Source organism: Mytilus californianus, unplaced genomic scaffold (assembly GCF_021869535.1).
Source record: "Mytilus californianus isolate M0D057914Y unplaced genomic scaffold, xbMytCali1.0.p SCAF_28, whole genome shotgun sequence".
Lineage (NCBI taxonomy): Eukaryota > Metazoa > Mollusca > Bivalvia > Mytilida > Mytilidae > Mytilus > Mytilus californianus.
Genome location: NW_026262677.1, coordinates 900,681 through 909,590, shown reverse-complemented (window position 1 = coordinate 909,590; position 8,910 = coordinate 900,681). Strand labels below are relative to the sequence as shown.

At 31.6% G+C, this 8,910-nt stretch overlaps 1 long non-coding RNA gene across 1 annotated transcript; it reads right to left on the bottom strand.

The window, feature by feature from the left end:
* Nucleotides 1-617: 617 nt before the first annotated feature.
* Nucleotides 618-7,908, bottom strand: LOC127732810 (uncharacterized). The gene is made up of 3 exons (XR_007996440.1): nucleotides 7,840-7,908; nucleotides 3,261-3,325; nucleotides 618-720 (listed from the first exon to the last, which is right to left on the bottom strand). It is a non-coding gene; the product is annotated as an uncharacterized LOC127732810 (long non-coding RNA).
* Nucleotides 7,909-8,910: the final 1,002 nt, after the last annotated feature.

Genomic DNA, 8,910 nt, shown 5'->3' with positions numbered 1-8,910 from the left:
ATACTCAATATTTTGTTTCCTATTATCATGTTCTTGATAGAGGATTGTTGTGTGCAAGAAAGCTATTGCACCAAGTGTTCCAATTCGTGAAGTTAAAGTCATCCCTTTGAAAAATTTACTGACGCTATCACAAGTTGGTTGATCGCTATGGTATATTTTGTGTTAAAAATGTACAAATGACCACAAATATTTTTGAATTGTCGTAGATATAATCCCGTCCTATTTTTACGGATTGTGACTTCGCCGCACGAAACTCATCATCGATTTTGTACCTACCATGAGCAACACGACTGGTGCACCCATTGAAGCAGAATATGCTAACCCTTTTGGAGGAAACGAGATCACCCCTAGTTACTTGTATTAGTTGGCTCCGTGATAATCAGTCTTTAGTTTTCGATGTTGTGTTTGGTGAACTAGTTTTTCATTTCGTCAACTTTCGTTTTTTATCATTAAATTGTCAGTTTATCTTGACTTATGAATGTTGAATGTTTCCTTGGTATCTTTCCCCTTTTAATCGGTGGAATTTAAGTTTTCAATAAAAAAAAACGCTACTTATAATGTGTGTCTTTCAAATTATCTTAATAATTGATTAACATATGCAAATTTCACACCTCTCGTTATGTTGGCAGATACATTTGTTTCTGCATTTTCTCCCCCATCTTCCAGGTAAACACTGTTCGCATGGAAATCCGTCCTTTGAAACATATCCAATTTCGCATTCTATATAACATATAACACTTTCAAAGTTAATGTTTAAAATTCATCTATCAAAATGAGCCTTAGGTAAATATGCAACGACGGAGGAAATTTTTAAAATAGGGGGAAAGTATTAAAGAATATATTTGGCAAAAAATTACAAAATGTTGTTTTCAAAATATGAGTGAAGTACCATTAATTTGGTTTTTATTATTATATTTCTTTCGATTTAATGCTTGGGTGTTGTTATAAGAAATTGTGGAAAACTTCCATAATAACAGCCGGAGTGCTCCGTTGAAGTTTTTATTTTTAACTTGTTTTTCAGACAACTTCCAACATTACATGTCATCACATGTAGCACAAATGAATGGCTGAAGGGGTTTTAGGATAATAGTATGTGAGAATATAAATGAATAAATATAGAGTATACTTCAATTGCACACTCACGAAACTACTGAAAATCCTTAGCACTTGGTTAGGCGGCTATTGAAGCATGAAAAAACGAACTACCTGTTTTTGCTCAAAACAATGAACATAAACGAAAAAAAGCAAATAGACAGAAGGCAAACAACATTAACAACTGCAAATGCAGGTTTCAGCCTTTGGACTGGCACATATATATAAAGTATATGGCGTATCAAACATGTTTTCACAGTCTTAAATATCCGTTACTACACAACTTAGAGATTTAGTGTAAAGACGTCATGAAAAAGGAGTAGGTCCGGTAAGGGCCGATTTTGGCCTCAAAATTCAATTTCATCTGATAAAAGATTTTGAACACTTTTTAAACACTTAAGTGTCTACTTCAGTAGATTCAATCAGTTTATTTGAAAGATTTGAACTGATTTAGTTATTAAAGACGCTCAAATTCAAGCTTAAATATGAAAAATCTATAAAATATGCCATAATATGTCACTTTTCAGATGGTTTTTGTCAAAAATGAAAGTGGCCGCATCCGTGTTCATTCTCAACCTTTATATATGTTATGTAGTATCATCAAATACAACTTACATTTAAATATTAAGAATGAACACAAATGCGGCCACTTCCATTTCAGACGGAAACCGTCTGAAAATTAACCAAAATGCAAAAATTTCGAAGATTTCAGTAATTTAGCATGACTTAATGATGCTAGTACCCGATACATGTGCATTGTATTGTCAAAAACAGCCCATATTTATGTAACAGAATTATTCTCCTTTCCAATAAATAGCTAAAAATTTACATTTTAACAATTTTGTAAAACTGCTATATTTTGGGGCCCAAAAGGGGTCTTACATGCCCTTATGCAATCCTTAAGTACAAGTATCGACAGGATGAAGAACCATAAGTTAATTATTTTAATCAATGAGTCGTCTATAATCACGAAATCATCGAAAATTGATATCCAACGAATTGATTCATAGTACATGTAGTTGTTTTTGAAATGTTTTTTTTTCTAGGTCAGCAAAAGTTAATTCACCATCGACCGAGAAGTAAAGTATGACCCGTCAAAATGCCAAAAATACGTCATGAAAGTATGCAGTTACTGCTTTCTCTTTTCCACGATACTACGGATATACGATTTTAATATCAATGGTTGTGTCCAAGTGTGCACATCTCAATTTTAAGATAGGGACTAACATTTATTTCTACACATTCTTTTCCACAATAGTAAGTTGCGACACCAACATATCGTATCAATGAACCAATTTGTGATGATTACCGTAAAATTATGATGCGTCGATTTCACTCGTTTTTCCTGATAACTCTGGTAGAGCAGTTTTTATGTAAGGAGCACATCCTTGCAAATGAAGTCCGTATAGCATGTATAGTGTGAACATATACGACCTTACACAGGGAAATTTCACGCACATCAATTTCACGTAAATTTAAATTCATGTGAATCTCACGTGAAATTCACGTGAATTTCACCTCAAACGAGCTTATACGTAAAACTCACGAGAAATCAGTTCATGTGAGTTTCACGTGAATCTCATGTGAAACTCACGTCAATGTTCACGTAAAAATCACATGCATTCTTTCACGTGAAATTCACAATAACATCTTAATTTTCAAATATAATTAAAATTATTAAAAATAACATTTTGTTTTTGTAAAGTTCCAGTGAAATTCATGTGAAATATTTCATGTGAGTTTCATGTATAAGCTCGTTTGATGTGAATCTCACGTGAAATTTTTCACGTGAATTTCATGTGAGATTCATGTACCGTATTAATTGAGTGATGTAAGCCAAACGTCGAACAGACAGTATTCAACTGCTGAGAAATGTGAAGTAGACAATTTGACAGTTTAAAAAAATCATGTTTGTCATGGATTCTAGTTTTAAGTATCACCATACATATATATGTAGGCAGGATTTACGCATAAAGCATTTGTAAAGTATCATTATTTTTATATATTACTTTCGCTAACATCAGCATGCCTTTATTTTTGTCAGGAGCTTTTTATATTTGTATTGGATGTTTGCTGGCATCGTGCGCGCAATTTCAATCCGACAACTCTTCTTGTTTGTATTAATAATTTGTAATTTCTGTGTTTTATACATCTTCCATACAACATACCTACACATACTCCATGTTTCTCCTCGTGGTTATTACAACAAAACCATGACTCAGTAACACCATTTCTATACAAATACAACATGTAATGTAAAAATAAAATAATGATGTAGTACCATTTTTTATAAAATGAAATTTGGCAACGTTATATAAATTCATATCAGAATGCAAAACTAGTGTTTTCTTTATAATTTATATCTCTCTGCTCTTTGTTGGTGTTAATTAAACAAACAAACACGCACTATTGTGTACATAAATTAGGCCGTTAGTTTTTTCGATTGAATTGTTACTTTTGTTATTTCGGGTCCTTTTATATCTGACTTTGTGGTATGGGCTTTGCTCATTGTTGAAGGCTGTACGGTGACCTATAGTTGTTAATTTCTGTGTCATTTTGTCTCGTGTGGAGAGTTGTGTCATTGGCAATCATACCACATCTTCTTTTTTTTTTTATAAAAAAAGCCAATGCAAGATACCGAAATCAACTTGATTCTTTTGGTAATAGAGCTCAGTTAGTATTTAAGTAATCCCACACCCTTGGCGATCAAAACTTTCAGATTTGCGTGTTCTTATTGAAGGTTGAATCTAAAAAATCGCTTCGAACGCACACCTCAGTATGGTCATCTTTTGTTTCATGTCGCGGTGAATGCTAATGAACTTATTTGATTTTTTAATAACTCAATAGCTGTCAGGTGTAAGTTCTAAAACTATCAAGATCGCTATACGCTTATGTTCTCGCATTAAGTTAAATGGCATATTTAATTGGTTGTTCCATGTTAATACTGATTTGAAACAAGAGTTTATTGTTTCACCATTATTGTTCAAATTTTCATCTATGATTTAATTGAATAGGTCAAGAATTTAAACGTGGCTTTTAAAATATCTGACGAAAAGTTGTTTATTGCTGTATATTGTTTTTTTAGGACAATGAAGTGACTTACAATAAATTTGAATAATTCAAAATTCAAGTGTGATGAAAATCAGATTTAATTCATGTTTATCTTAAAAAATCAAAAGATTTATATTTAAGATTTCTGCCTGTAACGTACTGAAATCTTTTTTCTGTATTCAACGAAAAATATGTTTTTATTGTATCAAATTATACACATTTAGGTTTCTTGTTAACCGAACATTTGAGTAATGAAGATATGGTCAAATTAGTTATAAATATAGTCATCCATTCGAGCTCTTTACGGTGGATCATCGGTATATATCTCCTCAGATAGAATGTTCTTGATACTTTGCTTAAATGAAGATTTTACTGTTCTATTGGGATATATAAATATATATCCATAGATATAAAAAGATGTGGTATGAGTGCCAATGAGAAAACTCTCCATCCAAGTCACAATTTGTAAAAGTAAACCATTATAGGTCAAAGTACGTCCTTCAACACGGAGCCTTGGCTCACACCGAACAGCAAGCTATAAAGGGCCACAGAAATGACTAGTGTAAAACCATTCTAACAGGAAAACCAACGGTCTAATCTATGTAAAAAACGAGAAACGCGAAACACTTATGAACCACATCAACAAACGATATTATTAATGGTAGTGAAATTATAAATGGTAGCAAGAAAACAAGTTCGGTGACACTAAGTTTTCTTTTTAATTTCTAAAAGCATATTATAAAAACCTATCTTCTCATATTTTTTTTTCAAAATTCTATCTCATAGATTTCAAATAAGTTTTTTCATAAACACTCTATTCAAATTTTGGTCAATTTTGAACGATTTGTAGCTTGAAAAGTAGCTTTTTATTATATTTTTGAAAAAAAAAACAATAGTAAATAGAAATAAGAAGATGTGGTATGAGTGCCAATGAGACAACTCTCCATCCAATTCACAATTTGTAAAAATTAAAAAAAATAGGTCAAAGTACGGCCTTCAACACGGAGCCTTGGCTCACACCGAACTGCAAGCTATAAAGGGCCCCAAAATGACTAGGGTAAAACATTCACAACATCTCAACATTTCAACATAGAAAGACACACTATAAAATATCAATTGAAATGGCTTAACTCAATCAAAAAGACATATTACATGTAACAAAAACAAGTAAACATACGCTGAACGAATAAATTGATATATGACAAAATGATAAATACAATATTAATAAAAAGGGGGATGTAAAACTATGTCAAAAGACAACTCTAACCTGGGACAAAATGGCCTTTGATAAAATAATGTACACAGGTAAATTTAAATATACTAATTTTGTTGTTAGGAGTACGGAAATATATTTTACAAAATAAAATAAATTTGTTGATTCCTCAACGAGTACGATAAAATTGAGAATGGAAATGGGGAATATGTCAAAGAGACAATAACCCGACCAAAAAACAAACAACAGCCGAAGGCCACCAATGGGTCTTCAATGCAGCGAGAAAATCCCGCACCCGGAGGTGGCCCTCAGCTGGCCACTAAATAAAATTGTGTGATAGTTCAGTGAAAATGGAAGTCACATTAAACTCCAAAACATATAAATGAACTAAAATTAAAAACCATACTAGACTAACAAAGGCCAGAGGCTCCTGACTTGGGACAGGTGCAAAAATGCGGCGGGGTTAAACATGTTTTGTGAGATCTCAATCCTCCCCTATACCTCTAGCCAATGTAGAATAATGAAACACATAGCAATACGCACAGTAAAACTCAGTTTAAAAGAAGTCCGAGTCCGAAGTCAGAAATGAAAATTTATCGTCATACTTAATACTTATCCAAGGTGGTACATATTAAAAATAGTGAGACGATATATAACACAAAATAAGTAAACATTGAATAACAAAAATGCTTAAAAAATTGTGTCAACAAGGTCAAATTAACACGAAAGTACGATTTAAGAGTACTCGCAGTTACTGAAAGCTAGTTAAAAGCCAATTTTTTTATAATAAAAAATCATGCATCAGAGACTAAAATCAATTGTAACATATCCCAGGGATTTAGTGTTTTAACTCCATGGACAGTCAAATAGACAGGACTTATGCAATGCCAAAATAAAAGTATCGAAAGGCAGTAGGATAGTTAGGATTTAACCTTATGATAAATATGTATCATGTTATATATAATAGATAATGCAATCTTAATATAGAAAATAAAATTTCTATATTAAGAAAAATATTAATTTTCTAAAAATATGAGACGATAGGTTTTATAATATGCTTTTAGAAAATAAAAAAAAAATTAGTGTCACCGAACTTGTTTTCCTGCTACAAGTAAGAAATGAAATTTCACTACCTTTCCAGTATATACAATTTTACTATAAGAGTTTCTAAAAACACAAATCTTTGGTATTTGTTTAAACATTTTTGATAATGCAATAACTCAAAAGGCAAAGAACTAGACCGATTGTGTTCTGCTATTGTAAAATCAAAGATGGCGATATACAGTGAATCTACCTTAAACATTAAAGGTGATGGAAAATCAGAAGAAACCGATAAAATCAATCTTACAGCAAATTGAATATATAAAATTGTAAAACAATGGTCTAGCGTATTTAGGACTTGATCACGTATTTCTACTTAGGTTGACTGATAAGCTTCGCAAGAAAAGTGGAGTAATATTCTTAATACTAATTAAGTCAAAAGTTGGAACTTTAGAGTAAATTCGAAGTTTAAAAATCTTGATGTATATCAATATTGCAAGTGTATCCTTGGCATCTTTGTAATCAAGGATATTAAGGACATTCAAGTTTAATTGTTTGGTCTACCTGAACAAATGCCATTCAAGTTGAAAAGCTGATGATAACAGTGCACAGAGATTTTTGTTTTCTGCTATATATGCGAGGAGCATATGTGTAATCGTGAGCTGGTGTTGCACCTGTAAGGATCAAACGTGGCGGGAATGAAGTGCTGCATGTAAATGTTATGTTTAAGCAATGCAATAAATACTTTTTTTTTAGGAGAAAGTGTCTTTTATACTAAGTCTTGTAATAATTTTATATATTATTCTCTTTCTTATCAAACACACATACGTCCCGTCGATTAATGCTATGTTTTGTGCTAAATGCATAGCTATATATGGTGTAATGGCATTTTAACAGTATATAACAACTCCAAATATACTGACTTTTTCATAACTTATTATGTTCCTTCATTGTATTTCGAATTAAGTTTTAGGAGGTGGGGTATTGCTAAAGTTTTGTTGTTGGCACTATTTTACTATTAATCATTAAGGAAAGTAATGAGCAACTAATTCAGCTGATGAACAAATAAGCCCTACATAACTTGATGTTCATATGCAATATTTCCATGCATTAAAAAAACAGGTAACACCACAAAAACAGTTATATAATTAAAACCTATCAAAATAAAATGTATCGAATGAAGTTCACACATAGATCTTAGCTTATATTACATGTAGCACATTTAAACCATATATTGGCAGATCACGTAGCTGTGACTATTGTAAGAAATAAAATTGTTGAGGTAGATATGCAAACTGATAGTTTCTTCATTTAAAAGCTAGCATCATATCAACGTACTAAATTTGTAAACAACAAAAAAAAACCAAAAAAAACCAAAAAAACCAAAACACAACAAGTTATCATTATTCTTAACAATTTTTGCAAGAAAATATTAAGTTTACCTTGAATTGTTATAACAGGTTTTACTCTGTACAAAGCCCAAAATCCAAACGAAAATACAAATCATCAAGTTCAGCATTTTAATGATAAAATATCCTAATAAAAGGAAACAATTCTTCAAGGAAGTTTCATATACACTTTTTCCGGCAATGAACATTACAAACACATGTAGATGCATCATCATAAACAATTTGAATAAAGCAAACTAATCTATATGCACGTCTAATATCAGAAATCTGCTTTTGATGAATATTTTAAATTGTTTTTGTGATTGTTTAAAAGAATTTCTTTTGTACCTGTAGAATTCACACTAAAGACGGGATATCACATCCTAGTTGTTACGTTGATGTTGTTCTTATAGCCCGTAAACTTAGATTCGATCAATGTAAACTGGTTGATGCTTTGAAAAAAATGATTTCATTAAAAGGTTATCAATTTAACACGGTAGTGAAAGCTTTAAAAATTGTTTCATTGATTTTGTATTTGATAAATTAAAACACAACTAAATATATATTGCTATATATTTACAGTTATAAGTACTCATGATCCTTCATCCTTTTGATACTGTCTACCTTTATTTTAGCATTGCACACGTTTCTCAGACTGTTTATGACGTCTTTACCTTATGATGTGTACTGATAGATACTTTATGCTGGAATGACAGGATTTATTTATTAGTTAAACTAGCTTTCAGTAACTGCGAGTACTTTTATATTGGTGATCTGTGTCTGTTGTTTTTATGGTAGTTGATTTCTTATGTGCATCGTACTGATTTATTGAGAAGCCATTTGTAACTGCTATTAACTTTTTGTTCCTGTGTTATGCTGTAACACCACTGTTCTAGGTTAAAAAGAGTGGGTCTCACTTTAGGATTCACCCCGCCACATTTTTAATCCGCCTGTCCCAGGTCAAGAGAATGTAAGTCAGTGGTTTTCATTGTTGATTCATGTCTGTCATATGTGTTCTTCTATTGCAAAAAAAGCCGTAACATGCAGTTTTCTCGTTCACATTTGTTATGACGGGCCTTTTCTAACTGACTATTCGGTTACAGTTTTTCGTATTTTTGAATATCG